Genomic DNA, 15563 nt, shown 5'->3' with positions numbered 1-15563 from the left:
ATCGGTTTAATTACAATCATTTAGATTTAGATTAATTGATACTTAAGTATTTAATATTAAAACAATGGATATAAAAAGAATTTTTATAATTAATTAAAAATTTTGTATTTGTAATTAAGTTTATTAAATAATAAATTATAAAAAAATATGTAATTCGGATTATATATATTTTTATAAAATAAAATCTTTACAAAAAATCAGATAAACGAGAGAGAAATATTATAAAATATCATTTATATATAAACATGAATAAAAATATTGTATAAATGATAAATAAAATATAAATATAAAATAACATTTATAATAAAATAAAATATATAAAATATAAATAAAAAAACATATAAAACAGCAAAAAATATATTATATATTCCTAATTTCTGCACTATTCATAACTCAAATTGCAGTTATTATATAATGCGTATAAAAAAATACAATATTTAAGCTATGTCTATATTATGCATTGTAATATTTGAAAAATAAAGTAAGTTTTTATTTAAGTTCTATTCTTTTCATATTCATAAAAATTTGATTTTTCGTAAAAATTAATATTTTGTTCATGTAATTTTCATTATACAACAATATCATATGTATCTTTTTATTTTAAATAATTAATTATTATTAATTTTTCTTTTTCGTTATTATTCATTCCTTTAATCAAATTTCGCTTTATTATTTCTACTTATTGATTCACTTACAAGCTATTTATCAAATTCACTGGAAATTTTGGTTGTAATGCAATGGAAATCGCTTGAATTAATACCTATTGTGCGTATGCATAATCATACTACGTGTCCACTATATTCACTGAAAAGTATTGAAGATTTAATTGAACAATTGTTAACCATTTGATCGTATTTCACTTGCACACATTTTATTTCTGTGAATAGATTCGTTACCAATAATCGAGTAATTCGATAGATCAGATACTAAGCATTTCAATGTGATTTACATATCTTTATTAATCAGCAAGGCATACATATGTATATCGAGATTAACGTTTCTCGTCTCGTTGGAATCCTCTGTTTCCTGGTAGTGTTTGATTATACTTAACACGTTGTACCGTGCACGAAGTGGCAGATTGCATGAAGGTATAGGTTAAGCTTATAATGAAAATCATGTTGAACCGTAGTTTCATGATCCAACTTATCTGAAAATCCCTTTTACATGGAGGGAAAATCGTTAATTTTATAGGCTTGAAAGAGTAAGTCCTTGTCGTCATTATATTAAAACTCGATAGGTAGAACAGCCAAGGAGATATTAAAATCTTATTTAGGATCAGAAGCTGAACTCGATTTTCGCGAACAGAAGCGCCATCTTCTCTGTATGGAAATCCGTAAGGTTCTTTCGTCTTCTCTTTCTCTTTCATTTCTGAATTTAACTTTCATATTGATAATACACCAGGTAATATCATATACTAATTTCTAATATCGCTTCAACTTTGTAGAATATTCATATTGTTATAATATTGAAATTGATCATTGGCAAACTTTTCTATGGAAAAATATTTTTCATAGAAAAATTATATAAATGTAAAACAAAGATGGCATTGAACAAATATTAAATATAAATATTGAATAGTTATTTGAAAAATAGTAAATTTTTCTACAATTATATTTTACAATTATATTTGTTTCGTAGCTTCATTGTGATATGATTCAATGATATTTAATTTGTTTCCAATTTACATATTTTTTTATTTATGTTATATTTTAAATAAAAATTATATTATTTTCTCGAAATATTTTGTGAATTACTATTATTTTCGGTTATTTCCGTAATTATTACGTAATTATTATTATTTTGATCAAATATTTTAAGAATAATAAAATATAAACTATTTGATCAAGTTAAATTTCTAATATCATTATATTTGTGAATGGAACATATAACAAATCAATCTATGGGTAATTATATGATACATAACAGTATATAGATATGTATATAGATGTATAATATAAGTGTATTACTATTTGTGCCTAACTCTTTTTCAATTGTGTCTTCATCAGATAATGTTAAAAATGTAATGTTTTAATATAAAATTTATAAAAATATAATAAGATTGTAAACTTGATAGTAAACTTGCAGTAAATAAAAAATAATAATTTCTTTATTATAATCTAATCTAAAATATAACAGAATTAAAATATTAAAGAGTTAAAATATTATAATGTAAAATATAAAAAATATTTGTTTAAAATAAATATGTATAAATAAATTTCTTTTGAAGATTCGATTGCATTTGTTATATATATATTATATATTCAATATTTCGCTTATTGTTATATGAATATATATAACTATTAACCATATTACTATTAAAAAACACTGAATTATTTGAATAACGAAATGTAACATTGTATAGTATACGTAAAGCATAAATGCATGTCCATATTTCAAAGGATGAATCTATATATCATACATATGAATCTATAATCATACATATGTACATTATATATACTTTTGATACAATTTTATTATTTAACTGACAGATCCTCCCAAATTATCCTCATTAAGCTCTAAAACTAATGCTCGGTTAATTGCCATATTTTTATTTGCTTAATCATTGCCAATAACGTTGCCAATTTTTAGAATATTTAGAATTGAAATATGAATTTTGAAATACTTATGACTTTACAGAATCTTAAGATACATTATAAAACAAACTGAATACTTTTTCTATCTCATTCATAAGAAATGATTTTCTTTTTCACTTTTCACGATCAACTGAAGAAAGCGAAATCGAAAAAGAAGTCATTAATTATATACTAAAATAAATTATTTATGAAAAATATCGTAATAGTTATATTACATTAAAATAAATAATTCTAAAAGATTCGATCGTAGTTTTTAGTTTTGTAATAAATGTGTTGACTTTCATTTCTGATGTATAGCTCGACCGAGGCTCGAAGTTTGTTTACGTTTTTTTGCCGAACGTAGAGGATAGAATAACAAATAAAAAAGAAAGAAAACTGAGAATCAAGGTTAGTTTAGAAATTAAGCTTAGTAATTATATAAAAAAATTATTTATATTAGTTACTAAATATTCACATTCCATTTCTTATTCTAATATATTCTATTTCTTAAGCTACTTTAAGCTATTTCATGTTTTTTTATTTATACTTCTGTTTATTATGTTCACTATTTTCTTTCAATTCAGTTTTTCTCTCATTCTCTATCTTTTTCATCGTCTTAGCTAATATATTTCAAAATAAACAAGTATTTGAAATAATTAGAATAATGCACGTTTTAAATTTCAATAAAATTATATCGATAATTCCAATGAACTAGTATTATCCCATCATTGTTCAGCGTATTATATTTTTCTCGTTATATTTATTTTCCAAATCTATTCTCTTTTTTTGTTTTTCGAATCTCAAATTCAAACATATGTACTTTTACAAAAAAATTGTTGTATTCAATTATATATTCAATTATAGACAAATAGAATTATAATGACATTTATTAAAGCACACTTGTTTATATATGTGCATTATATAAATAAATTTATAATTATATTAATAATATTATATAAATAAATAATTATTTTAACAATTTTATTGTAAAATATCAAATTTACAATAATGTATTCAATTCATATTCGCATGGCATTGTTATTTATGTTTGCTTATTTCAGTATGTAAATTTCATAGATTCTTGAATTATGAACATGCTTTTATACCATTTACTATTCTGTATTTAAACACAATTTGAGGAAACCAGGGATTAATCCGTGCATCACAGAAGGCTTTTAGGTCGAGTCGGCCTAATTTAGAGAAAACCTTTTGGATCTCTAAATCCTAACGAGGGTGGTTTACGTTTTCTGTTAAAACGACAAGCAGTTGGTGGCTCGTTCATTTCATGACATCGGAAACCTGTAGGCGGCTAAAGGTCCTTTTCATTCCATTCCAACCTTCCTTCGGGATTCACCTTCGTCATCCTCTTAATATCAACCTGTCCAGGATTAGGCGTCGTTTTAATATTATTCAGAAGAATTGTGCTTGTTTGACAACCTTATTCTTGGCTGTCTTCTCTAATTAAGTAATTAAGTAATCTTGATTCAGAGATAGATAAAAGGATTGATTTAAATTCCTCGTTATTTATGATTTAATATGCTGCTCTATTATTTGTTTCCTGGTTTGTTTATTAGATTTTTCGTGTAATACTTCTTTACGAAATATATAGATTTCGTATTTTTTAAAAAATGATTTTATTATTAGATAATTATTTTTTTTATCTTATTTAATAATATATATAATAGTATATATATATATATAGAAGAGAATATTGAGTTTATGGAAAAATACGTTTTATTACAAAAATTTTATTGTATTATTATTGTATTGTATATTTATATGTAATTTATTATTATATTAATAACATTAATAAAATTTATTGTTATTATATGTATATACTATATTTATACGTTATATTAAATATATGTCTTTACTATCGTTCAGAAGTTTGGAAATAACTATATTTTTATATAAAATTTATAAATATTAAAATGATAACTTATAATAAAAATGTTAATTGACATTGACAATTTTACACAAAAAATTAATAAATAAAATGTTTAAAATTTGTTTAGAAATAATCAAAAATGAATATTGTGAATGAATTTTGATGAAAAAAAAATATAATTTTGATTTATATTTTAAAATGGTACTTATTATTTGTTTTGATATATATTTTTTATTATTTAAGCTTTATAATAAATAATATAATAAATAATAATAATAATAACATAATAATGTAATAAATAAGTTTAATATTTATTTGTGATAATTTTATTTGACATTCTTTGTTACTTCGAAAGATAATGTATGTATATATATTGTATATATATTTCACAAACATATGAATTTTTCGTTTTACATTAGAAAAATAATAAATTTTATATGTAAATAAATCATGCAAAAATTAAATATATAGAAAATTTTTTCTATTTCGTAAAAATAAATAAAAGTTTAAAATTTTTTGAAACACTTCCAATTCCTGTCTCGTTTTTTAAAGAAAATCTGAAATGAAATTAATTATATTAAAATATATTAAATTATATATCAAAATTATACTTTTTGTTTTTATTTTTATTAATTATAATTATTATTATAACATATTTTGTTTAATCTTATAAATATAGAAGAGAAACTACATATATTATTAAATTTCATTTACTATTAATGTTTCATTTATTATTAGGTTTTACTACTTGAAACGTATAAATAACGAGTTTACACGAATTTAATCGAACTTAGACGAATAAGAAAGAGATAGATATTATCTGTAATTAAAAAAATTTATTTTATACGTTCAGATTTAAAAATTTGATAAACAAAAGGTCTCAATAATTTTGAAAATATAAGTTTATTTGGTAATAAATTATCATATTGAAATATATTCATAAATGTTTTAATTTCTGCAAAATTAATTTTTAAGGTTTGCAAAGATTTTGAAGTTTTAATTTTATTCTTTTTAATATTTTTAAATATGTTAAAACATATTTTTCAATTTTTTAATCCTTATTTTTATTATTAATCATAATAATATTTTTAATTTTATTTTAATTATAATATTTTTAATATTTTTAGTATTTTTAATTTTTATTTAATTTTATAAGAATTTTTGCAAAATGATAATTTATTCAAAATTTTTTCATTAAAAATTTTGAATAAATAGTAAATTTTTTTGGAACAAAAATTAAATTATTGTAAATTATTAAATCGAAATTTATAAAATTATTGGAAATAATAATTTTCAATTTTAATGCATCGCAAAATTTTTATCGATCAAAATTTAACAATTTAAATATTATTATAAAAAACACTTTCTTTCATTATCAATAAAGGACAGTAAAGAAGATTTTGTTCCATTCTATCGTGCAAGTAAATAAATTGAAGACCCTTTTTTAACGATGTTGTCCAATGATGCGAGAGTTTTCCATTCCTCGGAATTCTCGTTCTTTATCGAGTTAAAAAAAATCGAAGAAAGACGTATGGAAGGTCTCGCATTGAGCGGTCGAACGAAAGCAAATGTCATTTACACTCGATTTAAGAGTTGAAACTCCGTGTCATGCAAGCTGAAAGAAGAGAGGCAAAAAAAATCGAAAAGGGGAAAGAAAAGAGATGAAATTTCGACGTGGCTCAATAAGCTGTCAGGAATTGAGTTTGATGGATCGGGGAAGTATGGCGAAACGAGGATAAACCGCAATTGACGCTCGCAAAGAAAGATCTCGAAGGAGCAGTGACAGATAAAATCGAAAGTCTAGTCTTACAGTGAACTATTGTACACAAAGTATTCGCATATTGCGTTAGAGACAAAACATTTACCTAACCTGAAAATTTTTAAAACTTATATACATGTATGTATGTAATGAATATTATAGCATATTAATATATTCATGGAATAATTTTGGAAGGTCGATTCATTGATTGAATTTTTTCATTTTTATATAAATTCTGTATAAATTTAATTTTGGTAAATTATTAAAGTAAATTAATAATTTGAACACGAGTTCAATTAGATCATTATCTATCTATTGATTAAAGAAAAACTAAATACTAATTATAATAATATTTATTTATATATATATAGATAATAATAAATAAATTATTTATCGTAAGAAAGAATTTGATATAAAAATTATATAATGTAGAAAAGATTATAATTTTATGTCAGATTAATTTTTTTGCATAGATATATAGAGAATATATGAAAATCAAGTTTTTTACTTTTTTAATTGATTATTTTTTTTAAGGAATAACAATCTATTATTGGTTAATGATATAATTAATGATTAAAAATCTATGAGATTGCAATTACAAATAAAAAATTGATCTTCATATGTCTTCTGTAAATATGTCCATTACAAAAAAATTAAATTTAACTTCAAATTGATCCTTTCTACATGCAATTATTTTTTCAATAAGTAATTAACGAATTATTTAAAAAAATCATTGAGATTTCTAAAGTATTTTTGTACATTATTCTTACAAAATAATATAATATATATATAATATATATTATATACATATATATTTATATATAACCTATCATTAATCGATTATTTGATATTGTCTTCTTTCTTTCAAATATTAGATTGTGTCAAATGTCGGAAGATAAAAGATTATTATAATTGAAAAAAAATTATAGAATATTAAAATATAACGTATTGATAATTATAATATCAAAAAATATTAAAGTTGAAAAAACTTTAAATTTTAAAATTTTAAAACTCGAAAATTTTATTGAAACGAAATAATTTAAATAATTTTTTTTCTACTGCTGGTTATATTTTCTTACTAAAATATATTTATCTTTAGAAGATATCTTTTTATTCGTTGATAGGATTTCTTACTTTTTCTTCATGGTAGAATCTCCAGCTTCCAAAATCTCGTCACGATATTAATCTGGTAGATAAAATATCATCAAAAGAAAGATGGCTTATTTCCTACTATTGATCCGATATTTGTTCTGAACCATTGTTCATTTTATATAATACGTAAGTAGTAAGAAAGAAATTCTTCAATAAATATAATACAATTATTTGATCGCGTAGCAAGTTGAAATAATTTTTGAAAAAAAAATTGATGAAAATTGTAAATCTTAAAAATCTTGATTGGAATTAATGAAATGAAAGATAAAAGTAAGGAAATTTACCTAACCTAAAAATTTTAATACTAATATTAATGCATAATTAATTTTTTAACGAATTATTCATATTTCGAATACAATTATATAATATACAAAATTTCGTAATTTTTACAATAATGTGATAAATGTAACTTAAAAATTTGGATATTGAAAAATATTTGTGTGTACGTAGAGCGAATCATAGATGACCGTGACTCATTTTTTAACAAAATATATATCATTTTGAAATCAATTGTTGGAATTATTCATATTTATAATTATATTATAATAATATTTTTACAATAATGAAATCTGAATATTTTAAATTTTAAAATTTTGATTTTCATATCATTATAAAACTGTATTTTAAAAATTAAGAAAAATAATTGAAATTATAAGAATTGATTATATATATATAAAATTATATTTGATTAAAAAAACAAATTAATTTACATATTATACATTAAGCCATTTTTACGTATATATTAAATTTTATTGAAAAAAAAACTTTTCATTGATTTTGATAACACAAATTATTAATGAACTCGTTTAAAATATAAATAAATTTTAATCTTTTAAGTTTATTTTATTTATTTTGGATATTTTTATTATAAAAACAAGAATAAAATAAGATAAAAATATATTTTTTTGTATTCCATGAATATATTAATATTATATATATATATTTTTCATTATAATAATTGAGATAAATTATATTATATCATCATATAATATCAGACTTTGTATATGATCACTTATACATGATAATGTATAATAAATTATGAACAAAAATTTATAAAATCAATATATTCTGAAGTGCTTTGTTGATAAAATTTTATTAATTTTTCAATTAATCAAATTGGTTAAATTAGTTAAATTTTAGCATCTTAAATATTGCAAGAAAAAAAGTTTCATTCCAGTTTATTATTCATTATCCATCTCTATTGTAATCATTTAGAAATTACAATTTGTTTCTATATATTCCAGACACTCTATATTCTACTGCACGTACATTTTTTCGTTTCTTTTTTTTTAATAATGCATTTTTATAATAATGCATATAATAGTATTATTTATAAATTAATATTATATTATTATTTATTATTATTAATATTTGTGTAATATTATTATTAATATTATATTATTATTTATTATCGTTAAATGACAATTAAATAATATTTTCATAATAGCAATTAAAATCAACAAAACGGAAAATAAATCGCTGAAAAGGCATTAAACCAATTCTTGGAAAACTAATAAATCGACCTTACGAGAATTTCGGCCCTTTGATTTCCCAAAGGAGAATTTCTCATCGATCCCTCGCATTCCTTCTCACAGTCTCTATTCGTTCACTTTAACGCATTTGCTATGTATGTAGATCAGTAGTTCCTAACCACCTTGAAATTGTCTCACTTTCATGCTCGATTTCATTGCGATATTTCATGAAATTGATGTTAAAATTATCACTTTCTAGTAAATAATCCAAATATTTTATGTATACGTTATAATTGAAATCGAAATTAGAATTTTAGATATTTGTTTAGATAAATTTAATAATACAAGTCTAATATAACTTTATGTTTATTTTTTTTCTCGCAATCTTTTACAATGATTTTACGATGATATCTCTTTTGTCTGTTATTGTTTTGATATAGTCTCTTTTGTTTAGACATAATTTTCCTAATTTAAATAATGAGAATGAATCCATATAAGAAAATGAACTTGTTCTTATATTTCAGAAAATTTATTTGCATTGTTTTTTTATTATATTATTTTTATTTAAATATAGATTTATGTAAATATATTCAAGATAAATATATAAAGATTGAAATTAATTTTCTTATTTTCTTATTTTCATTTTTGTGTTATATAGTATTATGTATGTATGAAGTTATAAAAATAGATATATATGTACTTCTATTTTAGTAAAATTAATTAATAATTAATACAATGTTAAATTTTGTTTTGAAGAAAGAATTTTATTTTGAATTTTTTGTCTTTAATTATGAAATAAAAAATGAAAAATGAAATAAAAAATAAAAAGAGAAAAGTATCAATGAAAATTAATCGATCATTCTATTAAATTTAAATTATAATGTTACGATACAGTAAACATATTTCCATCATTTACTAGAGATTGTTTTAGTTTAAGTTTTTGCATTTTTTATATATTGTTAAGAAACACTATTATAAATTTTCTAATGTCTATTTCATCTCACTCAGACTTCTTTTTTATTCTCATTAAAAAGTAAAAATATAAGGTTCGTAATTCCCAGAATGCTTATTTTTTTTAGTTAGTAAACACGACAATGTTTCATTATATGTTTACTAATGAAATATTACTATGTTATTTATTCTCTTTCTTTTTTCTCGTAAAAGAATAATTTCGTTGAATAATGATGTTTATAGAATAGCTACAGTATGTTTAAAAATATGTCCATTTGAGAATTACTCTCGGGAGTATAGTTAAATCGTGTCTAGTTAAAAATAATTTTTGAAATTTTTATTCTCTGATAAAAAATTTGAGAGCTTATTTCGATAGAACACTCAGAACCGTATCCGTATGAAAATAGATCTACTCTTCATTTCTTTCAATTTTTTTAAAAATTACAAATATCTCGAAAACTATTATTGAAAAATTTTTTAAAAATTGAGTGATTTAAAAAAATATATTATTTGATATAAGAGATTTTTTTCTAGATTTAGTTAAAGAGAATATTTGGAGGTTAACTTTTGTGAATAAAATTATAAATTTTTCAAATACATGAAACGATGCAATTAATTATTTCCTATAAAAAAAATTATTATATATAACATATACTAAAAAATTATAAAACTATAAAGAGCTATTGTTATATTGAAAAATTATAAATTTAGAAGATATTTTAATTTTAATTTGTAGAAAAACTATACTTATTATATAAAAGATAGGAAACGCATAAAATGATACTTTTCTATTCATTTTGTTATCAACAAACTTTCTTTGTTTTAAAAATAAGTTTTACAAGTTTATAATAAGTTTCAAATCAAAATATCTTTTAAATTAATGATTTCTTGATATTATAATTATCCAATCATATATCCCTTTGGACTATTCAAAATTTTTCAACATTATCAATTATATAAGTTTTTCTTATAATTCAATATAAATTTTTTTGAGATATTTAGGTAGATATAATGAATATAATGAAATCGATTTAAATAAAAATTATATATTATAAATTATGTATAATAAAATCAAATTTTTTTTCATATCTTGTTATTTGCTTGATTTCAAAATCTATACAAAGAATATTTAGTATAAATATTTTATAAAAATATTCACAAAATGAATTTATTTTTATTTTTATTTAATTTTTATTTAATAATAATTAATAATAAAATTTGTGCTCTATATTTATTTTAATTTGAATAATTTTTGAGATTTTTAAATATTCATGTCGAAATATAGCGGCGGAATATTTTAGAACGCATAATAAACTGCCATCTTGGATCGGACATGCGCAGACGATGTGTGGCGTAGCAATCAGTTAGGTTAAAATCGAGCAAAACATGCACGTGCATTTTCAGTGAAAAGTAAAAAATTATAAATTTACGATTTACAATATATTATTTTTTATATTTATATAATATAAGATAAAGTTTTACGAATCTAAAAATCAGATTTCGATTTATCTCTGATTAAAACTTTTTTCATTTTACGTAATATAATTTATTTATCGGATACATATTTCAAAATGTATACTATCTTCTGTAATGGAGGAACCGCTTAATGGAAGGATATCTATTACCTATGGAAGAACCACTGATGGTAGGTGTCGTAGCATCCTAGGAACACTTTGTACAGCTCATAAAGTGTCTCACGATTGAATTAGCTGCCGCGCATCGATATCTCGGCGAAAACGTCCTTTGAAAGGCCGTGGTGACAATATTGGATGTCCTTTTCAACTATTATATTCCTGTGTCAAATTAATCCTTGCGGAACGATAAAATATTTTGTTACCCCACTTTCTTTCTTTCTTTCTTTTTTTTTTTTTTTATGTGAAACATCAAAGCAAGTTATTTTCAGTCTTTTTCGATGAATAATAGATAGGATATATGTTTCAAAAGTTATTTTCTTTTAACCAATCTTCTGATGCCGAATTCTGTAATGTATACCAGAATATTTTACCTCTAAGGTACGAAGTTGTTTCTAATTTCTCGATGCTTTTATCTCAAACTTGGATATCCTTTCATCTCAATAGCCCTCTTTGCGTACTTTTACACTAAATTCGTTGAAAACTATTTCTTTTGAGAGTTTTATTCTTGTTATACGGATTTTAAATTTTATCTATGTTGATTGTTAACTTCGATATTATAATATTGAAACAAACAGTTTCGTTGCTGTTTTATCTTTATATTTAAAGTTTCTCGAATTGAGAATTAAATTTTATTTTCTTAGTTTCTTTTACTATATTTATTTTCGTTTAATCCTCTATAATTCAATTCTTTTCAGAAAAAAAAGTTATATCTTGAAACAAATCTTATCCAATAAATTTTTTAGAGTAAGAAATAAAAACTAAAACTATATTATGTAAATAATCTTTTTAGTTACAGAGGAATCAGATATTAAATTTTAATGCAAAAATTAAAAACAAATTATATATATGTATGCAAATTATATAAGTATGTGATTTTATGATATTACAAAAAATTAATCATTTCAATTCCTATAAGATATCACAGTAAGTAAAAAAATACTTCTTTATCTTTTTTTTTATAACTTTACATAATAATACGTAAATAAAAATTTCGATTAGATTGACTTTGATATTTCAAATATTTGAGATTCAAGTTTGAAGATGCTTAAATCTATTGTTATTTTTTAATTATATTTTTGAGTTATCATAACTTTAAAATAATACAATGCAATAGAATTATTTTATTTCTTATACTAATTGAAATTTTTCTTTCTTAATTGAAATTGATAATAGATTATATTTATTATATACATTTTCGTTAGATATATTATATTTTAGAGTTGTTTTCTTATTTCTTAATTAAATATCTGAAAATGATTTTATTTTATATTATTATTATTATATTGTATGTCTCTCTATTCGATTTAATAAAAAGTTCTGCAATTTTTTTTTAAATATACCAGATCAAAAATATGAGATAAAAATAAATGTTTTTATGTATTGTCCAATAACGACCAAATATCTATCGATCAATATGGAATAAATTTCTTTTTATCACTAAGTTCAATATGTTGACAATTAAAATTAAATTAAAAATGTTTATTCCGTCCTTCTTTTTTTTTTTATTTGCAAGAAAATATTTAAAATTCTGAAATAGAATTGAATATAAATGTATCGAGTATAAAAATCAAATACATTAACAGAAAAGATATTAATCATTTTATTTAATATGTTTATAACAATAAAATATAGATAAGAATGTTTTATCTTACAATTAGTAGTTTCTAAAATATTCTAAAATTCTAATATTCTAATATTCTAGAATTGTTTTTATTATTTATTATTTATATTTAAAAATTTGCTTTTGTTTAAAATAAATTATAAAGTTTTTATTTTTCATTTCTTATTATTAAATATAATATAATATATCTAATATTATTCAATTCATATAATATATATAAATTATAATTATTACTTATTATATATAATTATATATAAATTATAATTATCACTTATTATACATAATTATATATAAATTATAATTATTACTTATTATATATAATTATATATAATTTATAACAATAATATATTGATATACATATTAATAAATATGTGTATATATATATATATATATATATATATATTATAAAAATAATAAAAACTGATTAAGAAAAGTAAAGTTGTCTAATGCTACTTAATTTTACTAAAACACATACATTCCACTAAAGAAAAAAAAAAAATTCTGGAACATATATGTCCCAATCTTTAAAATTGCCACACGTATTTCAAATTTGATCTACTCTATCTCCAGTTCGATATCGATTTTTTAAAAGAAAAAAAGTATTAAAAATAAAATACGAAAAAATTGAGGTCAAAAAAGTTAAGAGAGTACAGGGGATAGATCTTTGGTCTCGTACCATAATTCTCGTAGCAATAAGCTTTGGAATTTCACCGCGAAAATTGGCTGCATACTATATATTGCATACTACATACTGCATACGAGAGAAAATGCTCGACACGAGAGTTGCATTGCATATTCGAAATGACGTATAAGATTGCACTCTTACCAACCTTATTTCGTAAATGCGCCTCTTCTAACGGAAATGATTTAAATTGTCGCCATATATCTTGCTAGTTTCCGCGCCTCTTTTTCTCTCTACACCCTCTTTAAGTCCTATCATCGCGTTCCTGGAGAAAAGTTTTAATATAGAATGTAATCGTAAAACCTTCATTGTCCTAGATTTTATGTTGCTCAATTTCTAAGAAAATACAGTATGTAATTGTCGTTTGTAAATATTTGATGTTATAGATATATGATATATATGATATGATATGATATATGATATATATGTTTTGTTGCGTTTCAAGTATCAGAATTGAATAGAGAATAAAGATAGTATACATAATTTCAAGTTTGCTTTTAAGAATCATTGTGAAAACAAATTTCACAATAATTTTAGTATTCAAGATTATGTTCAAAGTTATGTTCTTATATTATTATATAATGAATGCATAATAATGTTGACTTATAAAAGTTTATATATATATATATGAATATTATTATAATATATATATTAATACTATGATAATGCTTCTCCTTAATTAATAAGAAGAATTTTAATAAGAAGAAGACAACTAGATATATAATATATATTATCAATTAATTAGATATGGTAAAAGTGATGAATTGGATTAGAAAATTGTTAAATTTAAATTTTTAATCATTTTATTCATTATAATTTTTTAAGAATATCTATTGTTTAATAAATAGTATTAGTATTAAGATGGAATCAAACAAATTTAAAATAGTATGATTATTTATTAATGGAAAGAATTTGATAATTTTTGTAAAGTTAATATTTGAAATACTACAAATACTAGAATTTTTAATTTGTTCTTTTCTTTCAGCATGGTTTTAATTATAATTTTTTATTTGTTTAATTCTTATTTTTATTAATTATAATCATTATGGTATATTTTGCTAATCTTAAATCAGAAGAAAAACTATATGTACGTCACATTTCACAATGTTTCATTCATTATTGAGCTCGACTACTTGAGATTCTACGAGTTTAGACAAGTCTAATTGAACTTGAATTAGAAAGAGATAAATATTTTTCTAATTAAATTCTATTTCATGCATAGGGATTTTTGAAAATCCTAAAAATAAAATATTTCAATAGTTTTAAAAGTATTGTTTATTTATTAATAAATCATCAATTAAAAATTTCGATTGATAAATTATATACTCTTTAATTTCTTTTTATTGTAAATTATATATATTTTAATATTTTTCTAAATTTTATATTAATATTTATATAAATAAATATTTATAAATATTTAACTCGAACAATTATATAAATAAATAAATAAAAAAATGTTTAATTTATTCCAAATTTATTCTAAAATTATTTTTAGATTAATAGTAAAAAACATTTCTTTAAAATAAAAATTAGATTACTCTAATTTAATAAACAAAAATTTATGAAATCAATAAAGAAAATAATTTTTAAATGATTTGCGATATTTTAAAAAATTTATCAATTAAATTTGCGATATTATAATAAATTTATCGATTATTTTTAACAGTTATTTTGTGTATATATATAATATATTATTAATATTATATATTATCATATTATATATTATTAAATATTATTTTCGAAAATAGCTTTTCTTGCATTATTTCTTGCTATTAATTTTTAAACTTGAACCGCTCAATATTTGTGAGATCCGTTGCTTCCGTTATACAAT

General features: G+C 20.6%; 1 protein-coding gene across 2 annotated transcripts in view; it reads left to right on the top strand.

The window, feature by feature from the left end:
* Nucleotides 1-15563, top strand: part of LOC108000367 (cadherin EGF LAG seven-pass G-type receptor 1) — a 144139-nt gene that overhangs the window by 32275 nt on the left and 96301 nt on the right. The gene's annotated exons all lie outside the window — the stretch shown is intronic.

Source organism: Apis cerana, linkage group LG16, assembly GCF_029169275.1.
Source record: "Apis cerana isolate GH-2021 linkage group LG16, AcerK_1.0, whole genome shotgun sequence".
Taxonomy (NCBI): domain Eukaryota; kingdom Metazoa; phylum Arthropoda; class Insecta; order Hymenoptera; family Apidae; genus Apis; species Apis cerana.
This window is presented reverse-complemented; position numbering and strand designations above follow the sequence as displayed.